The sequence below is a fragment of the Aythya marila genome (genome assembly GCF_965140915.1).
Source record: "Aythya marila genome assembly, chromosome: 5".
NCBI classification, from domain to species: Eukaryota; Metazoa; Chordata; class Aves; order Anseriformes; family Anatidae; genus Aythya; species Aythya marila.
In genome coordinates, this window is record NC_139046.1 from 8,449,430 (window position 1) to 8,463,632 (window position 14,203).

Consider the following 14,203-nt stretch of genomic DNA (forward strand, 5'->3'; position numbering starts at 1 on the left):
ATTGATAGAAATCTTTATTGCTCTCGCTCTGCCGTTGCATTTACACTCGATAGGCCCCAAACCCAGGGGAGGTGAGTGAAGGATACATGCGCCTTTCTCTGCCAGACTTTAGAATGGCATTATGAAGAGCCAAAATGGCAAAGCTGAGTTTGTTTTAGGCTGATTAAAACACGGGTTGTGAATTTAATTCTGCTGCTGGCTCCGCCGCCAGCCAGCTGTATGATGGTGACAAGGTCACGGCTCTGTGACGTGGTTTCTTCATCTACAAAAAAAATGTTATTGATCCCTCTTTGGGGTATTTTGAGATTGGCTGTTGGAAAGACTGCTGCCTGAACGATATATCAATATTGTGAGCATTAATACTCTTTTTGCCTTCTATGACTGATGTGGTGGTCATTGAGATTGCTGGTCCACGTTGTGCCACGCAGGTATTTGAACACAAATGCGTCCTCCTGTAGAAGTGGGGAGCTGTGACTTGTGTTGCTTGTCCTGAGCCCAACAACTGTGTCTGTCCTCCTTCCCTGCCATTTCCAGAAGGAAAGAAGAGGAGAGGAGAGGAGAGGAGAGGAGAGGAGAGGAGAGGAGAGGAGAGGAGAGGAGAGGAGAGGAGAGGAGAGGAGAGGAGAGGAGAGGAGAGGAGAGGAGAGGAGAGGAGAGGAGAGGAGAGGAGAGGATGGAAAAGCACTACTGGCAGGGGCAGAGCATCTCCTCCTGCCCCAACCCTCCCTGGGCTGCCCTGACCCTCCCTGGGCAGGGGCACAGCCGTCGCTCTGCTCCTCCTCCCTGCAGAGGTTTTCCTTCAGAAAGACGCTGGCTCCCTCCCATTGCACTCCCCTGGCTGCAGCAGCGCTGTATTGATTTGCTTAAAGGCAACGGCCGAGCCCCTCATCATTTATTGAAAACCAGCTGGGTCGTTTTTGCTGACTCCCACTCCTTATGCAGCTCACATTAACAGCAATCGAGTGCCAGCAACAAGACATTTTTGAGAATACAATCCCTCTCACAGAGCATCTTCCAAGAAAAAAAATAATGCGCAGGAAGAATGCACCTTGAGACATCAAGCGTTTTAGCTTTGGTTTGTTTGCTTTTTCCCAACAGCCTGCCTTTAAGGTACATCATTTCTGGCATCAGGTTTCCTCACGTAGAGACCATTTAAGTACTTAAGGTGCTCTCTATGTACTCAGCCAAATGTTTTGCCAAGAAACCTAGAATTTCTTTGCTTTAAAGGCATAAAGTCTTCCATCTGAGTCTTAATTATAGGGTTGAATACACAATGAAACTGCAGCTAAGCCCCTACATGCATGGAATGTAACACCACTTCACTGCGCCTCACCTGAAAGACAACTTGGAGAAAAAAAAAAAGCCACAAATGAGTAATAAACTGGAAGGACACTAATAAGAAAAGAGAAAAGATTTAAAAAAATTTATAATAATAATAACCCTCCAGTAAATAATTAGCCTTTTTCAGATTACACTCCTGCTGATAAAAGACAAAGAGCTCCGTCAGGAAGTGGCTCTGTCCGAGGAGCCTGCTTCTAGAAAGCACTAAGACCTTCTGCTCACAGCTTTGGGAAGGGGAAGTCTGAACCCGTCTGAGTTTGAAATACTCCGATGTCAGGGCTGCACCTCTCCCAGACAGCATCCTGCATGTCCCCAGGGAGGTTTGGGGAAGGATGAAGCCCCCAGCCTCCCCCAGGAGGAGGAAGCCTGGAAGCCTTCACTGCCAGGACACAGCCCCGGTGCTGCTGAAGACCTGCAGTGCTGGAGGTGGTGGGAATTGTTCCTGGGTTTCTGCAGGGGTCATGGTGGCTCTGGGGACATGGCAAAGCTTGATGTTCTTCCAGGGATGCCCCGGGGCAGTGCTCATGGCCATGCTGGGGGCAGCCCGGAGCATGGTGGCACCATGCTCACACAGTTCCCTCCTGCACCATTGTCGGGGTTGTGCCATGTGGTCCTAGTGAGATAGCACACCAACGGTGAGCGGGATTGCTCAGCCCCAGGGAAGAGGACAGGGGGTCTTTGCTTTCCTTCCTGGCAAGGAGAGGGGCAAGGCATGGGGCACAAAGCCCTGGAGAGTTGGGGTTGCTCTCTGTGCCTTGGCCACAGTGGCCACCTTTGTATTCCCACCTGATGGACAACAGAGAGCCGACCAGAGGAGCAGAGGTCCCCTGACACATCCCCACCATGACGGGGTCACCGTGGGCAGAGCCCAAAGGACAACGAACAGGGGGTTTGAGAGAAATGTGCACTGCATTTCTTTGCAGGGGAAGAAGCCTCATCAAAGCATACCTGAAAGGAGGGAGCATTCTTCACCCGGAGTGTATAATCTTCATTTTTAACCTGTAATTCTTTTCCCCAATGAAAGATCAAATTAGCTGCTTTAGCTCCTTCTCTAATTAAAAGTTTCTCTTTTTTCCTTTCTCCAAATGGCAAATTCCTGCAAATTCAAACAAGTTATATCACCTGGCAGAATTAATTTTAGGTCAGGACATGCCTGTCATTCCAAACAAATTAGATATCTGAAGGGGTGGGTTTAGCCACATTTCTGTGCACCAACAATACCGAGCGGTTGCGATCCACGCCGGGCCAAAAGCGGTGCTCTGCAGGCGACAGCAACCCCTGTGCATACCAGCACCTGGCTGAATCGAAGAGTAAACACCCATTGTACCAGGGCCCGGGCATCTGCTGCCATGGGTCTCTGAACCGGTGTTTAATGACCTTGTCAGGGAATGTGTGTGCTGTACTCTTACATTTTTAAGAAAGCATAATAGTGCTTTTGTCTTCTGTTTTTTCCTGTGCGGCAAGTTGCAGCTAGTCTTCAAACCGAGCTTAAAAACTTCACTTATTACCTCTGGACAGTTGTCTTGCCAGTTCTGTGCTGTTATTACTCTTTTTTTCCTCTTCAGCTGGGTGTCTCAGAGATATAAATTTATTTATTTATTTATTTATTTATTTGCTGCAGTAATTGATAGTTTGCAAACCAGCTGCATGCCCGTGTGTGTATCTGCAGGCTCACAGCCTCAAGTTCATTGAACAACCACACGGCAGGGGTGTAACTTCTGCTCAGAGACCTAAAATGAGTGGCAATGCTCCCTTCAAAAGGCAGTGGTGGTGTTTAGCATCCCCTTGTTCAGCCAGGAAGTTCACTAGGTGGCTGCCTCTTGACATGTGCCAAAGTCCAGCTAAATGAAAGGCCAACCAGAGAAATGAAGGTTTTACAGGCAGGGAGAACACTGAAAATGCAAGATTCAAGACCAAGGCCTTTCTGTCCTCCCCACCCGGAGGCTCAGGAGAACTTTTAGGGCTCTCTTTGGCTGTGTTTGTCTCGGTGTGCAGAGGACATGCACAGGGATGTCACAGCTACAGGATGGGAAAGACGATGTTTCCAGTGCCTGAACCTGCCATTCAGTCGCAAAAAAGTACACTTCATTGCATATAAGATAACAAACTGTGCACATACATCCAGAAGGGTGATACCGAAGCTTCATATAAATTTCTTGGAGTCTGTCATTAGGATTTGGTGGTTCAAGTGGATGGTTGGGGTTAAGAAGTAATAGGAACTGTTCATTTGGAGCAGTTAGAAAGTAATCAGGGTTTTTGATGACTATTTCACTGCAGATTTGTCATAATTCCACACTTTTTTAAACCAGTTTTAAATACTGGAGGACAATGTTCTGGGCACAAGAGTAGATGCTTTAGACCTTCACACGGCTGCTGTCTTACCAAAGCTCCCTCACAGTCATGTAACCCATTTTAGAGAAGGATGCATCTAATTGATTGTAGTAATTAATTTCAGGATGAGATGAATCCTGTTTGAAGCCATTGATTCTAAAGAGACAACAGCAGACAAAATGGTAACCAGCTAGGTGGAGGTGTCTGGAGCTAAGGAGATGAATTTCACCCTAGGTGCCATCTAAGTGTGGAGCAGGTTTACCAGCCAACTGCTTTTGCTGCAAAATTTGTAGGAAAATTAGTCAGGGAGCTGGAGGAATCTGGCTCTGGGCAAGGAACATTATCATCTCCTGGCAAGAAGAGAAGGCTCTGGGAAGTGAACAATTAGGAAGCGGTATGAATATTAAAATCCTAATGGCTCCTAAGGTGCCTGTTAGTTCTGCTGATACCTGAATGGAATGGGAGATATGCAATGGGCCTTCCTGGAGGAGATGAGTAGGAGGAATTAGGGAGCCTCTGGTAAACTGAGTTTCCTTCATGCCCTCTAATGCCTCTCAGAAGCCATCATCCTGCTGCTGGGTTCCTCTTCCAAAACCACCTGAGAGCATCCTCAAGTGTGCTGGTGTGAGTGGGCTCCCAGGTAAACCTGAGGGTTGTGAAATTTGTTGCAATGAAGTCTCAGAGTCAAACACAGGTGGTAGAAGGAGGCAGACCTGTTTGAAGAATACTTCTCCAGCTGCCAGATAACCAGCGCTGTAGGAGACCATTGGAATCACGTCAGAGCATTAAGGCCAGCAGCTCAGGCCCTGCACAAGTGAGGATAACGCTTCCTATCCCACGGCGCTTGCAATTGAAACATAAGAGCAGGGGCAACAGGTGGACACAGATGGCCAGGCTGGAGGGAAGCACGTGGAAAAAAAAGGAAACCAAGAAATGCACGCAGTGCTGATGGAACTGCCCATCCCTTTTGCTGGGATTGGTTTTGCCCATTTCTTTTGAAGCTTTGCATGAAAATGTTCACATGCTCCATGTATGGTACAGATAAGGCTGGAGGCAAAAATGGATCACCTATAACCACAGATTCTGGTGTGGACAAACACTGGCCATGCATAAGGGCCTGCGTCCTGTACAGGAGATCCCAAATTAGATATTTTTGTTTAAATGACACTACTGCCCTTACAGCTTTTCTCACCAGCTGTCCTATGGAGGACTCTGTTCTATATCCGTTTGTTTACCTACTCTGCTGTAGGAACCGTTCCTACGACACCTCCTGCTAGAGAGAGGACCTGCAAGGCTGAAACCCCGCACTCCTTGGTTCGGAAGTTAATCATTCATCTTGATGGGCTAAAGCCTGAATTGTTTTAAAAAAAATGCACAAGCAAGAGCTTCCAGAGAGCATATGGGGGGCTTCCTGACGAAGATGGCAGCTTTGGATAATGATTTCCGAAATTCCCCTGCCTGCCAGCACGTTGTGTGATGGATTTGAAATGGAAGCGTACAGCTGCTTTCCTTTGTTAGCTACCTGTCTGATGATAAGCCTCTGGGACCCCTGGGCTTGCTGTAGCAGGCACTATGCAAACATATAGACAGGAGACAGCCCAGAGTTTACAGTAATATCACAGGCTGGGCTTTTTATTTTATATTTTGTTGGCTGTTCATGGATAAGAGCTGGGGAAAGGTTGCTTGCAGCTTCTTGCAACTCAGAATCAAAGGGCAAGGCCAAATGCAGGAAAATAAATCTCCCACTCAGATGCTCCTCCTTCTGCATTGCTGAAATTAAGTTGGTGTCCATTATGAAGTTCAAATTTTGGCAGGCTTTATAAAGGCAATGAAAGATTGCTGCACCAGCAAATGCTCCAGCAGTGGGATCTAATGCTGGTGTAACATCTTTGGCCAGCAGACAGATGCCCATGGACTGCACCATGGAGACCAGCCAGATTCAAGAGTGACACAAGACTTCCCTTCAGCCCTACTGCCCTATAAAAGCCACCTCAGGGAAATGATACTCATGTGTAAGCATCAAAATCACGTCTGGATGCATACAGTGACCCAGCAAGCTGCTAAAGCAAATGCTCTTAGGATTGATGCTTCCCAGTGCCATCGCCCGAGGAACCACTGGAGTCTGCTGGCAAAGTAATTCTGGAGGGAATTACCTGGGGCCAAAGGGGAGAGGGCTACAAGGAACAACCCCCATCTCCATGAAAAATTGAATGCTGTGTTGCACTGCCCTGCCGCTGGGTTGCACTTTGCTGTGTGAACCACCCGTGAAAGCTGTGACATTTTAGGTGTGCAAGTTGTAGGTGCCCCATCCCTGGAAGTGTCCAGGGGCAGGTTGGATGGGGCTTTGGGCAACCTGGTCTGGTGGGAGGCGTCCCTTCCCTCAGCACGGGGGTGGGATTAGATGATCTTTAAGGTGCCTTCCAGCCCAAACAACCCTGTGATTCCAAGTTGCCCCAGCTCTTGGGGCTGCTGGGTAGCACTCAAAGATACTTGCCTGGCTCCCTCTGCAGAGCCACTAAGAAGGCACCCCAGAGGACCATGCACCCCATAGCCCCAGGTGTGTGGGTAAAGCCCCTCCCAGTGAGCCCCAGAGATGGAATAACACCCAAAATCATGCTTCCTGCCTATAGACAGAAAGAATCTGCTCTGCTCAGATATCTCCCTGTTTTCAATTTGCAGTATTTCATTGGCACCTACTCCTCGAGAGACTTCTCCATCACGTCTGAGGCTTCGAAGCCTGTGCAGTAAAGTCTTGGGGATCTTGCAGCCCGGGGATGACAGCCCAGGGCTCAGATGGGACCAGCACGGTGCATACGTCGTGGCTAGCTGCCCCTTTTCAGCCTCTCACAGGCTGCCACCTCACGGGGGTTATATTTAGCGAGGCATCTGCGGTGACAGTCATTTTTTCAGTATTTAGGAAATGCTAGTGCTCTCTTCTGGTTGGCTGCCAGGTGCTACTGGGAAACATTTGTTGGGATTATTTTCGGCGCTCCCACCACCAGAGCACCCATCAATCACGCCTGTGGAGCTGCTTCTTGTCCGCCTGGACCACGGCAGCTTCGCAAAGCCCTCCTGCCCCTCTGGGGTGGGGGGAGCATGAGCACAAGGAGCTCAAGGCAGGCATGCAGATCATTTTTTAAAGAAATTCCTGTCGTGTCAGGCTCAGCTGAGCCCACCCGGCCCTTCTGCAGAGCCTGGGGAAAAGGGTGACGTTTAAAAGGAGAGGGCCCAGGCTGGCGGTGTGCTGTGGCTTCGTGATGGAGGCTTCCTCCAAAATGGTTCCTGGGAGGAGAAGCGGGGTGGATGATTGAGGTGCTCTCCTTTCTCCTGGGATGGCTCACAGCAGAGATTTTAGCGGCAGAGTTTTTCTTTGATTCAGATCAGCTTCTTCCAAGGAGCAGCTCCCAGTTGGCTTCCTGCAGGGGAAAGCAAAATGCACTAAATAATCGCTCGTAACTACACGAGGCTTTGGAGGCCAGCAGAGAGCGGCGAGCTTTACGAGCGCTGTTATTACCAAATTGATATGCTCTGCTAAACCCCTTATTTTCTTTGAAATGGGATTAGATTTATTTTCAATTAGACTTTTTTTTTGGCCGCTGCAGCGAAAAAGAAGCTCGTGGCTCAAGCAAACCCTGCTGCTAGGTGTTGACTGGCTTCCTCCCAGATTGCAACAGCATTTGCAGAATCTGGCCCAGCCTCCGCACCGGGGTCAGCCTGGGAATGTGCCTCCAGGGAGGCTTTTTGCCCTCACCAGAGGGCTCAGAGCTGACGGCGAGTCCCAACAGGCTGGGACTGGGGGTGCCGAGCCCAGGCAGCCCGTTGTGACCTGGCCACCACCGCTCCTGGGCTTGCACCTTCCCTGCAGCCTCCTAGGGGATGCTTTGGGGACACACTGTAGGCATGAAAGCTCATTTCAGGAAAATCCACACCTGGGGAAATGGGGAAGGTTTTCTGGGTGGCCAAAACCAGCACAGCCTCTTCCCAGACCGGCATCTCCAGCAAGGAATACAGCCGTGGCATGCTCTGAAGCAACCACTGAGGTTTTTTCTTTTTCTCCCAGCAAGGCTTTCTCCTTTCTGACCACTTTGTGCCTCAGTACTCTTAAAACTGCATTTTAATCTCTGTGCTTTGGTCTGCCTCACAATTATTTTTTCACTGGTGTATATACATTTATATCAAACTGCCGGTAACTATAACAGTACCTTGTGAATAACGTCGTTAACAGCTACAGAGTGATGGCTGCAAATTAAAAATGATTTACGGAGAAAATCTGGACACTGTTTGGAAGAACTGATAAGATAGAGAGTTTTGCAATTGGTGTGTGAGGCAGAAGGCCTGAAATTTCCCAATTACATTGCTGGTGATGGATGGGTTCATCACTCTCCCGTGTTTTATCTCTTGTTTCAGCTTCTGCCACGTGTGGGCTCAGAGAGCATCTTCTCATTAAATTGCTTACAGAAGTTTTTAGATTTCCTTGATGGAGGTTTGTTGATCATCCTGCATTACATCTTACGGCAAAAGCAGACAGGGAACCGCTGGTTGAGTAGCTGGGGACGAGGGGTCCCGTTTGTGCCAAGAAAGACATTAGATACAAATCCCCCACAGCTGATGTGTTTATGATTCAGTTGGGTTCGCGATGTCCCTTTAGCCACGTGTGGTGTATGCCATTGTCACAAGCCAATCACACCACTCTTATTCCTGACCAAAACCGCTGAATCACCCCAGTCACTCTCGAAAACATCCCTGCAAGTGTCTGAGCAGTATCCACATCAGCTTTCAACACCTAGCACTGACTTCATCACCTCCCTTTTATTCCATTCTTAAGAGAAAAGAAGGAAACAATTCTCACCTCTGTCCTGGGCACAGACAGTTGGAGGGGTTTTAATAGGTGGAAATGTCCCTGCTGAGCCATATCCCATTAGCCTCAGACTGCCCCTCCGTAGCTGTCATTCCCCCTGGGATATTGGCAGGATTATCAAGAAAGCAGTTTCTTATCAGTCTCTCTCTGCCCCTCCTTGAATGCAGGGTTATGGAGATGGCCAGCTTTCTTCCCAAGGTCTCCAGAAATGAGGGCTCTGCAGCTCACGTGCACTCTCACAGAGGGATGTGCAGCCTGCTGACGACATCTCCAAATCCTACAGGCTGGCTTCAGTCACCATCAAGCTGCATGTGCAGTGCGTGCTGAATGTGTTCAGCGTGCTGTGGATGCCTGGGAGCTGCCATGCACACACGGTGCAGGAGATCTACACCTGGTCAGGAAGCTCAGCGTGTGTTGGAGGCCTCAGAGCTCCTGCACGGTGCTGGCTCCTGGTGCAGCCGACACCACAGCTGTGCCCTGCCTGTGGTGCACACCGTGTCACGCCCACTGCCGCGTGTCCTCAGCCAGGGCAAACCCACTGCCCTGCTGGAGCTGCAGGCTTTGAGTAGCCCCAGCCAAAAGACCTCTGATGTGAACCTTTAAAACTCCAGGAGATTTATCTTGTTCTTGCAGTAGAATCATAGAATCATTAAGGTTGGAAAAGCCCTCCGAGATCACCTACTACCAATGTCACTCACTAACCCATGTCCCTAAGCACCACGTCCAACCTTTCCTTGAACACCCCCAGGGATTGTGACTCCACCACCTCCCTGAACAACCTGTCCCAATGTCTGACTGCTCTTTCTGAGCAGAAATGTCTCCTCATTTCCGACCTGAACCTCCCCTGGCACAACTTGAGGCCATTCCCTCCAGTCCTATCGCTAGTTACCTGTGAGAAGAGGCTGACCCCCCAGCTCCCCACACCTTCCTTTCAACTGCCATTCCTTTCAGGCAATTGTAGAGAGCACTGAGATCTCCCCTGAGCCTCCTCTTCTCCAGACTAGGAGTGTTTCCTAAATTCAACGATCCTAAATTAAATGAAATATTTTGGCTTGCAGGCATTTCAATGTTGCATTCAAAGCAAAGTGCTCTGTGCCTTTTTAGCTGGGCCCCCTTCTTCGGTGCAGTCCTGTGGGAGGAAGCAGGGACACAAGGACATGGCAGACCCCAAACCCACTTCTCTCAGCCATGGGGACAGCAGTGCCCCTTACATCGTCTGTCCCTGTGTGGTGCATACACAGGACTCGTGAGAGACCACACTGAGAAACTGTGTCATGAATTTTCCCCTGAGTGGATTTTTACATCGCTGACAAGTCCCTTAACACAAAGCCTATTATTGAAACTATTCAACTAAAATACACCAGTATCAGGGAGAAATTCTCTGCCAGTATTATGGGTGGCAGAGGCAAGACGTGGGTTTGCACAAGTTTCCCTATTCAAGGGAACTTCCCCACAGACTTCAGTGGGACTTTCACATGGGTAAAAGTACAGGATTCATCCATCACGGTGAAAGAGAAAGAGGTGATACTTTCATTTAGTTCTCCAGGTTTCATAAGGAGAAACTTTTTTTTTTTTTTTTTTTTTTTTTTTCCTCACATTAAATGACTTTCACTTCAGACCTACTGAGCTAATTTCAGGGAAATCTCTGCATGTACGTGTGTGTGTGTGTCTGTGTGTGTGTTGTGTGTAACCCTGGTGACTGACTGCTCTGGAGCCTATACATACGAAGACTTCAATCAAGATTAGTTAAAATGTAATAAATCTAAGTAGGCAGACGTGGTCTGCCCCGGCTATTAATAGTAGGAGCGGGGAACTCAACAACTGCTGGTTGCTCAAAGGGCTTAAATGGATAAAATGAAACAGAAGGTATACGTTTTATTATAGGGTGTCACAGTGTTATCAGATGCATGGAAATCATCCTTGCAATGCTACTGCACCACTAAATCTTGCATGCAGGCTGAATGAAGAGGATTATTTCCAATATCCTTTTGCCCATGCTGCTGTCACAGCTTTTCCATATTTGACTTTGGGAAAAGAAGAAAAGGGTTTGCAAAATGAAGAGTCATGGCAACACCGAGTGCTAGCACCAAATCAGATCAGATCAGTTGGTATGTCAGAAGAAGCTACCAAGCCATCAGTATTTGGTTTTATATCAGTTTCAAAGAGAAGAAGAGGTAGATAAAGATCCTCCTGGCAGGCAGGCTTATAGCACTTACAAATGTAAGAGAACAGGCAATTTGATCAAGTATGCCAGAGGGACTGTGCATTTAGACCTGGATTTTATTTTCATCTCTTTATACTGCCTGACTCCAGTCTGGATGCTTTTCTTCTTAATCCCTGCCCACCTTTAGTCTCCCTGAGGCAGTGGGGCTGCCAGTTTGGCAGTAGGATTGCTTTTCAACTTATGCTTATTCATTTACACCCCAACGTGCCCAATCTTCTTCAGATATCACTAGAACTAGTAGGAAAAAAAAAAAAAAAAAAAACAAAACCACAAAGGAAAATCAAAAAATGAAAATAAATCACAGCTTTGTCTTGGCTCTTTCAGGAAAATGACAAAATACACTATAATGCTGGATCTTTTGTTTGACTGCAGCTATACCACTTCCAGTAACACCTATCAAAGACTTCCAAAGCTCCCTATTTTTCTTTCAGCTTCCAAATTCATTGTATTATGAAGGATGGCAAGTCATAATGCTGATGGGGAATTTTCCTTTTTGTTGGCACAATATTAAGTCACATCTGCCTTGCTTACGTTTTCGTTATGGACCTAGAAGTCTAGTTTCTACTTAGTCTTCCATTTTGTGTATAGATGTATATGTTGAGACCAGTGACCCTTTCAAATAATGTACCTTCCTGGTAATCTACAGCAACCTTAGGGAAACCCAGCAGTGGGAATTAATGGAACAGTGGGAAACCCGTAACAGTTGCCTTGGAGAAGAGAGGTTTGCCTTGAAAGGCTATTTGTTCACTTGACGGGCTCCATCAGACATGCTTACTGACACGATAGTGCATGCCTTGGCTGTCCTGAGGGATGACTCTAAAATAAAGAGCCAGAGTTAAGCAGCTGAGGCCCAGATGGACCGTGGGGTACCTGTGATATGGACACCTCGCTAAGGTTTGTGCTGCGTGTTGCAGGGAAACCTTTCCAGGGCTGCTCCATCCCCATCTATCATGGCACCTACATCCAGGTACAACCACTATCCAGATCTGCCAGCTGTCCAAGGTCATGCAAGGATCAGTGGATCTTCAACGTCGAGTTTCCCGTCATGCAGCAGTCTGAGCAACAGCAGCAAGGCAAAAACTGGTTGTCCTTCTATAGACAGATGGGGAAGCCCTGCCGTGCCCACTCTGTGGTGGCAGACTGTCTTCTCTGCAGCCATCCGGACAAGGAAAAGCAGCAAGCATACAGCATGTGTGAAGGCAGGCAGCAACAGCTGAAACTGGAACAGAGAAGCAGAGGAATCCATGCTAACTGGAACTGTTATGCTGGATACAGGGGTTGCATTTATTTGGCAATAATAGTCAGATGTCAGATATTACAAATTAGTCCCTATATGAAGAAGATAGATGCATGAGAAAGACTGAAATTTGTATTGGAAAAAAGTCATTAAAAATATTGATATCAATATCAAAATGCTTGAATTATAGTTTTCTTCCATATTTTTCCCCTTTTACTTGTCATTCCATGTCCCTTTGTTCCTAACTTGTCACTCAATGTCACATAGATTTTCTGATAGCTGAGGCTGCATTTTCTCTTCACTTTTCTTACAATCCTCTGTTTGCCTGTCTTGTTTCTCTTCAGGTCACAAATCATCTGATACAATTTTAGCCATCTGAGGGTTACATCTACTTACTCTAGCCAATCTTCTGCACTAAATTTACAGTGGGCAGTGAGAGATCCAGCTGGCGATTTATCCTCTGCTCTCTAGGAAGAGGCAAAAGACAGAGCTTAGCTTTCACTGGACATTTAATGCTAAGACAGTGAAGAAAGAGGGTGACAAGTGCTGTCATCTGTGACTTCTGGATAGCAGCTTGTTATGGGACTTGAAAGGGAAGAATAAAATATAATAATACAAAATGATCTCAAAGAAAAACAAAGTGAAACCAAATTTCTGCCAGAGAAAGAAGTTTTTGTTTGTTTGTTTGTTTTGAAGAAATATTATACTTAGAAATACTCAAAACTTCCTAGAAATACAGAGTTTAGGAGAAAAAGGGCATTCTAAGCAGAAAATAAAAATCAGATTTAGAACAATTATAGACATTATTTATTGAAAACACCTCAAGATGTGGTTGGATATTTTATGAAATATTTGTAGCAAGAACAACCTCTAAGTTAGAGCAAAACCTCTGAATTAAATTCAATTAAGAGCCATAAGCCACGGAGCAGGTGTGCTGTATAGCAAGGCAACTCTGACGCAGGCTGAGATGGCTGCAGTGACAGCAGAGGAACATGACATATGGATCGGAAACATATTTTATTTAGAAACAAACAAACAAAAAAAGATAAACCAAGCCAGTTCAGGTACTAAATTTAACATAAAACTATCCAAAACTTGAAGAAAGTTCCACTATTTTCAAATAAAATCAGATATGTATAATTCACCATGTGATTTTTTCAAGTGCTTCTATCTTCACTTCCCTGTCTGTCCCAAAATATCACTTAGCATCTCTTCATTTCTCCCTCTTTGCCTCAGTTAAAAGATCAATTGTAATCTTCCAGCTGTTTTTCCTTCCTGAAATTTCTACTTCTGTTTTCCAACATCCTGTTAAATATCCCTCTCCACACATACACACATTTTTTAATAAAACTGGGGGGAAGAAAAAGGAAGAACAAGGGAAGGTTAGGAAAAAAAAATAATAATTTGCAAATGCTGGCTAATGAATGATTACTATTAATGCTGGGCGCATTTTGATGCCACAGGGATGCTCCACTCCCTACACCCTGCCCAGTCACTCTGTCCTTTCCAGGGGCAACACAGCTTTGCACAGATATTTGCAAATGCAGTTGCAGGGAGGTGACAACCCGGCTGAGCTCAGCACATCCTGCCGTGGGATGCTGCGGTGGGTGTGAGATGTGGCTGTAGGTGGTTTGAAGTCCCAGGGTGTTTTTCAGGGTTTTTCAGGCCAAGCCCTTTTCTGCCGTCTCCCAAGGAGCTCTGACCTGCAATAATCCTCAAAATTTGGAGACCAGTCCCCCAGAGTGGTGTTCTATGTAACACCACCTCTCTCACACTGGTTTGCCAGCTGAGCCCCGGTGTTATTGTGTAATTGCACCAAGTAAGAGCAACCTCCTTTCTTCTCATTTTACTAGTAATTTATTCAGCTGGAAATTACCCAGGCTGGAAAATCAGTATATCCCCAGCTTCTAGGGACATGAATGTGCAGCCCCTTCTGCACACAGGGGTTTAATTTACTTCCTGATTGCTGTGAGCTGCAGTGATAGGAGCTGCACCAGTGTAATCATGACTGAGGTCAGGCTTACTGTTTCCAAGCTGCTGCCCACGAAACACATCTTTTGCCAGTGATTTTGTCAGAAAGGCCATGGAATGGAAGCATTTTTGTCTTCTAAAAGCACTAGCCTTGTGATGCACCAGGGATACAATTATTCCAGGCTCATTGCCCCCTGTGAGCATTAACTGAGATGCTCAGACCTAGTCTGGAAAAAGAGGA